The following is an 11,775-nucleotide window of genomic DNA, read 5'->3' as shown; positions in this document are numbered from 1 at the left end:
TTGTAAGAAGAATATTTGAGATCTCGATGTCTCTGAGATGCTAAAAGAGAGCCACTTGAGGAACAGAGTCGAAGGCTTTGCAAAAGTCAAAAAAATAATAAACTTTTGCCAAGTGGTGGCAAGCCTCCTCAATGATGGCTCGTCAAGTCAAAATGTGATAATTGGTCTGAAAATCTGAACGAAACCGAGCCTGACAACATTGCTAATCAAGCTCAATGCACAGGATACCGTTCAACACAGTCACATAGAGTTTAGCAAAGGTATGCCCAACCATGGTGGTCCTATAATTTTTGGGGTCAGAGGCTGGCCCAAATTTATGGATCAGGTAGATAATATGTCATGATCAAGAGTCAAGGAAGTCGACACAAACCACTCGATCAAAGAGCACTGTGAAAAAAGGACCTAGGATAGAGATACCCAACTTGAAGAATTCAGCTTGAAATCCTTCATCATATGGAGTTTTACTATTGTTCATAACTCTAACTCCCTCACTAATGTGGGAGAAGGAGAAGAGGTGACAATAGGTGGGGGGTGGGGGATGAGATGGAGAGGGGGCTGGCCAAGAATATCATAGAGTGTGGAGGTGTGGGAGGTAAGGGAGTGAAAGTCTAGAGTAGAGGGAGGGGGGGGCGTGGCGAGGGAACATGGTGTGCCAAAAGAGCTTTGGGGACTGGAAGAACATGGCACAAAGAGACTTACACTACATTAAAGTGAACTTCTGTTTCTTATGGTGAAGAAAGTAGTGGTAGTTGAGCCTCAACTAAGAGGAAGAGGAGGAAGAAGTAGTGGGTAGAGTAGAGCGAAGCACGTGATGAAAGGATTTGCAATCCTCATCGAACCACTGATTCATGGGGCAAAACCTGCGAGTGAGACGAGGGGTGAGTGAGGAGGTGCGGTGAGGAACGGAGAGAAGGGTAGACTCCCACAAGGCAAATGCAAGTAAGTGGAATATGGAGGTGATGTCCCTAGAGTCGAGGAAGGGGTCTTGGGGGAAAAGTCGTCTGAGGTGACAGATGAAGAGCTCCACGTCACCACAAGAGAAGAAAAAAGAAGTGCAAGCATGGGGGGATGGAAGAGGGGGGCAAGAAGAAGCAGATAAGCAAGGAGGAGAAGGTATTAGGGGTCCTCGAAGGGTAATGATAAGGAGGGCATGGTCAGCCAGAGGAAGGTGAGAGATGGTAAAGTGGCAAATGAGAGGGATGAAGGAGGCAGTAGAGAGAACATAGTGAACAATGCTAGCACCACCACCATGTGGCCAAAAAGTGAAGAGTTTGGATCCAAGAAAACAAGAGACTCCATTCAGGATCACTAAGTTAGAAGACTCACAAAGCTATAAAAAATTACAACCATACCTAGTAAAGGGCCCCTGACAATTCTCAGAGAGCCAAAGAAAACCCACAGAACCAAGATCAGAAGTAGTCGTGCACATGGGATCAAACTTGCGATCATGGAGAGAAGGCTTTAGGTCTTTGGTCCATGCATTAAAGTCTCCCAAAATAATGATGTCCCCCATGGCAGAGAATCTAGTAATGTGCTCAAGAAGGTCCTCATAAGGGTTCCCACCCTCAATGTTGTGAATTGCATAGAACGAAGATGTTGGTGGGAGGTAACAGACAATGATGTAGGTATCTCTATAGAGCAAGGTTCCTTGATCAATGCGAATCCACATGAATCTAGTGTAGCTATCGGAGTGAAACAAGGAAATTCTACTGAAAAGGTGGTCCTGAATAAGACAGGCGACCCCACTAGAACCTCTAACCCCACTAGAACACCTGACTTTGTCTCTAAAAGAGGAGAGCCACTAATAGCTAAAAATACCGAGAAGAGGATACATGGGGCGCTCATGTGTCTCTGTAATAAAAAGAAGGTTGGTAGAACCAATAACATCATTAAGCCAGCCAGGCATAGACCAAAGGATACCATTACCATTCCAATAGTTGAGACACAAAGAGTCTATGCCCAACTATCATTGAGCCAATCATTTGGCCTTAGAGGCCGCCCTCGGAACCCAGCCTATAGGAAAGGTGTCACAAATTACTGCTTTAAGATTTTTGATGACCGCATATTTACCCTCTTGTCTTGTTGCCACAATGCGAGCATGAGCTTGCTTGAGTTCTGCCACCTATGATTAGGTGAGGTCCTCATCAAGGTAGATCTTAGAGGAAAGAGAGAATAACTTTTTATTTGCCCTAAGAGCCCGCAACCTATCGAAGAGGGAGAGGAACTAGATGAAAAGAGTAACATCAGGACCTAACCAACACCTGCCAAGAGTGATGTCTAAAATGTCCAGATGATCCTTGAGGAAAGAGTATCTAGTAGTCAAGGGATCATCAATGGAGGAGAGACCATAGACTCGTAAGTTTAGTTCACGAGTCCGCCTAATCAACTCATCATCCAGCTTCCCTTGAACTAGCTTCTCAATTCCTAAAAGAGGAACCTCAGCCACAAAACTTCATAAAGAAGCCGAAGACTTCACCTTTAATTCAATCTCTGTTAACAATGAAGAATGCTTATTGACAATCTCTAATTGTTTCTCCTTTATAGTGTCTAATTCCTTGAGTTGCATGCTAGTAGATTCTTGATTATCTTTGAGGCATGTATTTTTAGCAATTAGAGATTGCATAGTATCTTGTAGAGTGATGTTCTCAGATTCTAACAAAGCCAACCGTTCTGCGATTTTAACATAGAGTGAAGTTGACTGAGCAACAACACTTTGTAGGACAACATTAGCAGACTCCATTTTAGCCATGTGATCAACAAGCTACTGGAGTGTAATTGGATCAAATAAGGTTGCCATAGCTTATAAAAGAAGGTGCCCCTAGAAGCTCACAACCTTACTACAGACTAGGCATTTTGTCAAACAATTTATAGCTATGTGATGTACAATCCGTCAAATACTTGGAACCTATTTGAAGATGTTGGCACCAAAAGTATTGGACTTGGACATCCAATATATTATGTTTGAAATGACCATTGTTGTTTTCTTGGGCCTTAATTGGTACATTGGTAGAGATTTTTTACCTTACTATTGTAACATAGTCAGGTCGGTAGACAATTCTTGCTTTGTATTCTAGTGCTCTATGGGTGGTCGTATTCCAATGAATAACCTAGCACAAAGCCTTGAAATCAAATGATTTTGGCCTAAACACTTGCGATCATTCACGCTTAAACACCTACGATCAATCAGAACATACTTGAACACCTGCGATCAATCTAAACATGCCTGAACACCTATGATCAATCCTTTTATTAAGATGATCATTGAAATTTGCAAGTCGTTGGGAGTGCAGGTTGAGATCTTGCTAGATTCAGTGGCTAACATTGTGCTTGCTATAACTATGGAGATGCTTGATGTTTTTTAGAGTAGGGCTTACAATGCCTTCAATCAATTACAACAGTTAGGTCAGCAGACAGTTCTTACTCTATATTCCAGTGCTCCGTGGCTAGCCATATTCCAATGAATAACCTAGCACAAAACCCTGAAACCAAATGATTTCAGCCTGAACACTTGTGATCATTCCATTTGACATATCCCAAGAAAAATTATGTTGCTAACTCTGCCTAGCATGGTGTTGGTGAGTCTATTTTGGCATCCAATGAAAAAACTATGGATGTTGGTTGTACCAAAATATGTTTTGTGGAGGGTAGATTTGGTGCTGATGGTCCTACTACTGCTGGCCTTGACATTAGTGGTGTTGTTTTTGTTGGATCTAACTGTTTGGTTGATTCATTGACCTAACAATTTGTGGTTGCTAGGATTGAAGAGGGATGGATTATGGTTAAGGGAAAGCATTCAAAGAAGTTTCCCTTTTATGCTTCCCCTGGTTTCCACAAGCTAGGGGTTAAGGGAAAATCATAATTTAGTTGTCTTTTTCTTTTTATAGGGAGATTAGATTATTAAGGATTTATCTTTTCTTGATCACTAGTTCATCTTGATGGGGGGTTTGTAATGTTTGGCACCCCCTTCTCTGTCTATGCATTGTGTCTTATGTTCATATTTCCTTGAAGAGCATATTGTATATCTTTCAAGTTGGTTTGCAGGTTGTTTAGTTTTGTATCTTCTTTGTATTTGAGTTTTAGGGTTCCTTCAAAACTTGTTTTTCTAATAAAAAGAAAATTAATATTGAATATTAAAATGCTTCATTCTAGAATGATAGGCCAAGTTACGTTCTAAGTGAATAACACTTTGACTATCATAATATAAAATTGTTTTGTCTTGTTTTACTTGCAACTCACCCAAAAGCCTATGAAGACATATCACCTCCTTGCTAGGTTGTGTTGCCATATATTTAACTTTACTTGTTGACAATGTCACTATTGTCTATAACTTAGAAACTCAACAAACAACACCTCCAACTAGAGAGAAAACATAACCTATAACAGACTTTCTCTTATCTGTCTCCACCAAAATCTACATCCCCAAACTCATCTACTTGAAGACTAATCCCACTATAGATAGCAACATTTGAAGTGCCTCTTAGATATCTAAGAATCCACTTCACAATTCTCCAATAATAAATAATTGAATTTGCCATGTATTTACCAATAACTTTGATTGCTTGCGCAATGTTTGGTCTGGTGTATAGTATGGTGAACATAAGACTTCCAATTGTTGATGAGTGTAGTACATGAGACATCCCTTCTCTTCTTTTGTGGTAAGGTATTATTCTGATGACAAGTGTGTGTATGTATGTATGTATTCACATACATCATCATATATGCGTATATACTTATATTTGTATATATAGATATATGTACATATATCGTATCATACATGTATATACATATATATGTAAACATTTATATACTTTTCATTCATATATATTGTTATTTCATTCATTATATTTCCAAAAAAAAATATATATATTTTTAAATCAATTTCCTTATTTATTATTCTTTACCCTGTTTTTATTTATTTCTTCTCTTTAGTGTATTACTCTCTCTCTCTCACTCACACACACACACACACACACACACACACACACACTTGTATCATCTTATATATGTATATAGAGATATATTTAAACATATAGATATTTTTCATTCATATAGGTATATTTCTTATTTCTTTTCTTTTTTCCATTTCATTTATTTATTTTTATAAATTTTCTTATTTATTAATGTTTATTTTTTCATTTATTTATTTATTCTCTTTAGTGGATTAGGCTTTTAGATATTTATATCATAGTACTTATTAACTTTTTGGCATTTATATTGTTTTATTATTATAGCATCTTCTCCTTTTATTAGGTATTCTTCTTCTTATATTTTAATTTCTCTATTTCATAGTATTTTGCATTGTCTCATTTCTCTTTCTATTATTTTCTTCTTATTCTAATATTGATTTTCTCCCTTTCTTTCCTCCTTTTGTCTCTTTGGTTTAGGTTCTCTTAGTTGGATTTTATTTCTTTCTTGTTTTTCATTCTTCCATCTCTCTCATCCTCTATTTCTTCTTAAATATGTTCATTCTCTACAACCTGTACAATTTTGCATCTCCTTACTTCTCTCTTTCATTAATGATAGTTCATAGAGTGTGACCCGAAACATTGACCCAAAAGAATATACACAATCTGAATCCAAAAGCTAAAAATTGATATGATGGATTGTGGAAACACATTTAAAATTATGAAGTGGAAAAGTAACTAGTTATCCATTATGCATTTTGAAGTGTTGCAAAACCTTTGCCACATAAGTCTTCTGTGACAATCATAATTTCTTGTTATTTTTGCCTTTATGTATCCTCATTCCAAGAATCTGTTTTGTACTTCCTAAGTCCATGTCAAACTCCCTAACAAAAGTTGAGTTTCCAAATGGATTATTCTACCCATGTTGGGATATGCAACCAACATATTTTCTACATACGAAAGTAGAATGATAAAAATGCCATCATCATACCTTTGAAGGTAAGTGTAATGATCAACCTCACATCTATTAAACCCTATACTCATCATTAAGGAATCAAACTGCTTGTACCAACATCTTAGTGCCTATTACACACCATGCAATGATTTTTCCAATTTGTAAAGAAGACTCTTGTTGGTTTTTGGGTTAAAACCTTCTGGCTATTGCATATAAAGAACCTTAGAGAGAACCATTCAGGAAGGTTGTTTTAACATATAACTGTTCTTATACCATATCAAGACTACCAAGAAGAGCTAGAACAACTATAACAATACTCAAATGTACAACTGGTGAAAATAATTCATTATAATCTATAGCAGATTTCTAAGCAAACCTTGTGGCCACCAACGAAGATTTGTATCTCTCTAAATTATCATTTAAATCCATTTTCAACTTCAAGAACCATTTTTCCCCAATAGCTTTTCTTCCTATAGGTAATGGGACAAGCTTCCATGTCCCATTTTTATGAAGAGATATGATCTCCTCTTCCATAACAACTCTTCATTTGTCAGCACTTTTTGCTTCACAAGCCTCCTGATACGAACTGGGTGTACAAACATTAGTTAGTAACACATGAGTATAGCTACAGGTAGGACAATACCTTTGCGATGCTTTGGATTCTCTATTGGATCTTCTTATAAGGGGTGATATTTCACCCTATGACTAATTTGGTTGTTGCTCAACTAGATGATCTTCTTCTAATTGTTCTCATCTAGAACTTCTAGATTGACAATATGTTTTTCCACCTCTACTAGGATAATGTTAACACCTTTTTGTTCTTCACCTCCTTTTGTTGCCTTTTCATTAAAGAACGCATCTTGGCTAACTATACTCTTGTGGACAACAATATTCGATACCCTGCAACCCTTTATACCAAGAAAAATACATTTTTTAGACTTCTTATTTAACTTATTTCTACTTTCTTAGGAATATGTGTTGGAAAGTAAAGACCACCAACATAAGAAAGAGTTGTTGGGGGGGGGGGGGGTGGGGGCGCGTGAATCGGTTAATCGATTAATAGAATAATATAACTTTTATCAACCTTATTAAACTTTAAACATGTGAACAATATAATTAGCAACCATAAGAAGATACACATACACAATAATACCAAATATGTTAATAGGGAAACCCTTGATCAAAGGGAAAACTCTAGTGGGGATGATACTCACAAAATGATGCACTAATATAAAAGTTCCTTGTAAGAGGATGAACTCTTTTAGGAGCCAATGAAATACATTCAATACATATCAATCTCTGTTCAGAGACTTTGAGTCCCTATTAGGAGATTCAAACCCTATTAGGAGTTGTGCCAACCTTGTTATGAGTTATAGAAGGTAGATGGACCCACTGTCCAAATAGCTTTAGGGGCAAGACCACCAAACTCACTATCCAATTGGTCTCTGTATTATTCCTTACAGAATAATAGAAATGAATTTGAACTTCGGAACTCATACTCTTTCTCTATCCTCTTACAGTGCCAATAGTGCATCATACATCTTTTTCAGATCTTAATACCAGATCTTCAAACTTGCAACACATCGATCCCTTTGGTCGCTTACACACATTTACCAACTTCACATATCAGTGCACAATTTGCAAATCACATATCTTTTCCTACTTAACCACAAGGAAATAACCTTCCTTTATACCATATCCTCAAAATAATTCTTTGAGTCGTCCTTGAGGCTTTCCCAATTAATTATAATAGGGTCTCATTAAGACATTAAAATTCATTACAAAACACTATGAGCTCACAGTAAATACAAATTCTCACACATGTTACCTCTAACATTGCACAATAATTGATGCCATCATTAGGCTATCTATTGTCACTGTCTAACTTCATTCATCATGATTCCATCCCCATTAAGAGATACAATCCAACCATCAGAAATTACTTCTCAGGAACTTTGTCTTTATCCTCTATAATTCTTGAATGCTTTAGACTCTTTGTACGCGCACTTGTTCATGACATCATGACATAATGTAGAACATATCATCAACTCCACTTGAACTCATCATCAATACACAATCCATACAACCTCATTCTCAATATGCTATTCTACTAGTCTCTACAAAAACAATACTTTGTAGACATCAATGCCAAACAAAGTCATGAATGCAATATGGCAATCATGCTAACAATCTCTCCAACTATTCTAGCAATGCTTAGGATACTCCCCCAAAGGAACACCATCAACATTCATGCTAATAATTTTCCCCTTTGGTATTGATGACAACATAGATGAAAACAATCTAAGTCCATGAATACCACATCAAACTTTGCTACTATTTCTCTCTTATTTTCAAATCCTCTTCATCAATCAAATTTGAAACTCATAGGAACAACTCTCTATCTATGATTTCTCATCCTTACATGGATGACATTAATTGTTCACACTTTCTCCCCCATTGATATACTTCCCGACCAATATGTCATACATTCTTTTCCTCATATACATCTCCACATATTATCAGAACATGTAATCTCTCCCCCAACGCACATTCCCCTTCATTCATAGGATATTTTTTCATGCAATCTTCCCCCATTGACATTAATGACAAAGACATCATTATGTCAATCATGTGCTCAAAGTCTTCAACCAACTCAAGTATCCAAAGACACTATTTCAAACCAACTACCAATAGTCCTTATTGACTCTACTCAACCATAGATACTCCCCCATACAGGAAGCATCAGCATTCTGTGCAAAATAAATAATAGTGTTTAGTACCACTAGCATGACGCAATCTTTGCATCATCTACTCAGAAGTAAGAAGGGGTGTAACCCCAAGCATACCTTGAAAATACTCGAATGTATCCTTAGGCAAAGGCTTCGTAAAAATATTTGCAATCTACTCTTTTGTATTCACATACTCTAATCTTATTTCTTTCTCTGCAACTTTCTCTCTCAGAACATGATACTCAATTGATATGTGCTTAGTCTTAGAATGTAACACATGAAACACATGATTCTTAGACATACTCACAGTACTTGTGTTATCACAATGTATGATAACAAGTTTTGAAAACTCTATGCCAATATCCTGCAGCATCTATTTCATCCACATGATCTGATTACAATTGTTTGCTACTACTACATACTCTGCTTTTGCTATACTCTGTGAAATATAATCTTGTTTCTTGCTCACCCAAGAAACCAATCTTCCTCCAAGAAAAATGTTCCACCACTTGTACTTTTTTTGTCATCCATGTTGCCTACCTAATTCGCATTACTATATGCACATAGAGTAAAGTCATTTGATCTGTCATACCACAAGCCAAAATCAAGTGTACCCTTCAAATATATGAATATTCTCTTTACTACTAAATAGTGTGAATCCTTAAGGTGTACTTGAAATCTTGCTACTATACCAATTGCATTTGTTATATTTGGTCTATTGTGAGTAAGATATTGTAAACCTCCAATCATGGATTTGTACTTCTTCTCAATTGTAGGTGACTCATCTTTGCTAGATAACTTATGACCATTTATCATAGATGTACTAACAGGCTTACAACTTTCCAAACCAGATCTCTTCAACAAATTTTTCAAATACTTAGTCTGTGATAAAAAAAATACCATCACCATTCTACACAATCTGTAAACCTAAAAGATATTTCATCTCACCAATCATACTCATCTCAAATTCATTCTTCATTTCATCAGAAAATTTGTCACTTGCTTCATCATTACATTCAAAGATTATATCATCCACAAATATCACAATAATCAACAAGCCATTTTTAATTTCTTTCAAATATAAATTACTATCTACATTACCTTTAGCAAATCCCATTTTTTCCAAATACTTGTATAACTTCACATATTAGGTTATAAGTTCTTGCTTTAGTCCATGCAATGCTTTTTTCAATTTGCACACTAGGTTTCCTTCTGTTGTTAAAGGGAATCCTTCAGGCTGCTTAATGTAAAATTCTTCATTCAAAAACGTTGACTTCACATCCAGCTTATACACTTTGAAATGTTTACTTCTTGCATGAGCCAAGAACATTCTTACTACTTCAATTTTGGCAACATGGGAAAATGTCTCTTCATAGTTGTGAATATCCTTTACATACCAATCTTGCTTTATTTCTTACAACCCCACCTTGTTCATTCATCTTGTTTCTGAAAACCCATTTACTTTTAAAAATATTCTTGTCTTTAGGTTTAGGAACCAATTCCCATGTCTCATTCTTCACAATCTGATCTAGTTCTTCCTTCATTTCTTGAATCCAATGATCATTCTTGCATGCCTGATCTGCACTCTTTGGTTTAACTTGAGAAATCAAAGACAATTCTTCATGCACTTTGTTTCTTGTCATAGCTCTTTTTTCTTTGCTTCCAATAATATAATTAGTAGGAAAATTCTTTGTCAAATTCTTGTTAGGTGTAGGCATTACTTACTCAACTTGTACTTCTTCTCTAGGCTTAGATCTTGGTTCTTCTCTTTGTTCCACAACTTGAACATCATTATGAAAATCATTGTTAGTCTCAAAGAAACTTTCAACATTTTCTATGATAGGATTAGGATTAGCTTCTTCTTCATCAAAATTATAATCCAACATTCTTTCTTTGACTCCAAACTTTAATCCACTTTTACATTTCCGAACTCAATAATAGTCTTAGTTCTTTGATTAAAACATCTCTAAGATTTTCTTTTCAATGAATAATCAAGGAACATACCTTCATTGCTCCTTGCATAAAGCTTACCAATATCATCATTCCTCTTGATATAACAATTACTTCCATTTTTTTTGAAATATTTCACTGATGGCGTATGTCCAAACCAAAGTTCATAAGGTGTCTTGTTCGTACTTTTTTTGATTTGTACTATGTTCATTGTATATACTACTATATTGGTTGCTTCTCTCCAAAATGTCTTTGATACATCATTCTCAAACATCATGGCTCTTGTTGCTTCTGTTACATACCTATTTCTTCTTCCAACAATTCCATTTTGCTCAGGAGTCTTAGGTGATGATAGCTATCTCTTAATGTCATTTGCTTCACAAAAGGTGTTAAAATCATTCGAGGTAAGTTCTCCACCTCTATGTGATCTTAAATATTTATTCTTCATTTCAGACATATTCTCAACTCTGTTATTAAACAACTTAAACTTCTCAAATGCCTTAGACTTTTCTTTAAGGAATATTGCCCACATCATCCTAGTAAAGTCATCAACAACAAATCATGAAGTACCTTTCACTATCAAATCTTTTTGTCCAAGTAGGACCATTCAGATTTATATGAACAATCTCCAATTTTGCTATTATAGTAAACTTCTTGCTAGGAAAGCAGTTTTTTTTTCTGCTTAGCCATTTCACATGCTTTGGATAGAACATTAGTAGGCTTCACAATTTTTGGTAAATCTCTAACAACAAATCTACTACTAGCCTTCACAATATTATCAAAATTTATATGAAAAAAACTTCTATGCCACAACCAACTATTATCCACTTTTGCAACCAAATATGTGATGCAGGAGCATCGAGAGGTATAAGGGCAATCCTGTGTCACCCAAAAAAATGTACTTAGACTTAGTTTCTGTTTCATGAGTTTTCATTTTTGCATACCCATTTGGGTCAAATAAAGGTTCCAACTCTCACAGTTCCACTATCAGTGTGTTTGAAAATCTCAAAAAAATAGGAGCATGCAATTTGGCCATCATTTTGGTGACCTAGAAGGTGTGAATTGGCCAGATGAATGTAATTGTGATTTAGAGCATTTCAGAAAAAGAATCAGGTCAAAAGGCCCCACAGTTTGAAAGTTATTACAATTTTTTGAGTTTTGGAGACCTCCTAAGAATGCTTCGAAGTCAGGTTAGGGGCATTAAATGACCTCGAAAAGGGCCAAAAAATGGGGGACA

The sequence above is a fragment of the Cupressus sempervirens genome, chromosome 6, assembly GCF_028749045.1.
Source record: "Cupressus sempervirens isolate cs-2001-9-10 chromosome 6, ASM2874904v1, whole genome shotgun sequence".
Taxonomy (NCBI): domain Eukaryota; kingdom Viridiplantae; phylum Streptophyta; class Pinopsida; order Cupressales; family Cupressaceae; genus Cupressus; species Cupressus sempervirens.
Note: the sequence above shows the minus strand (reverse complement) of the source record.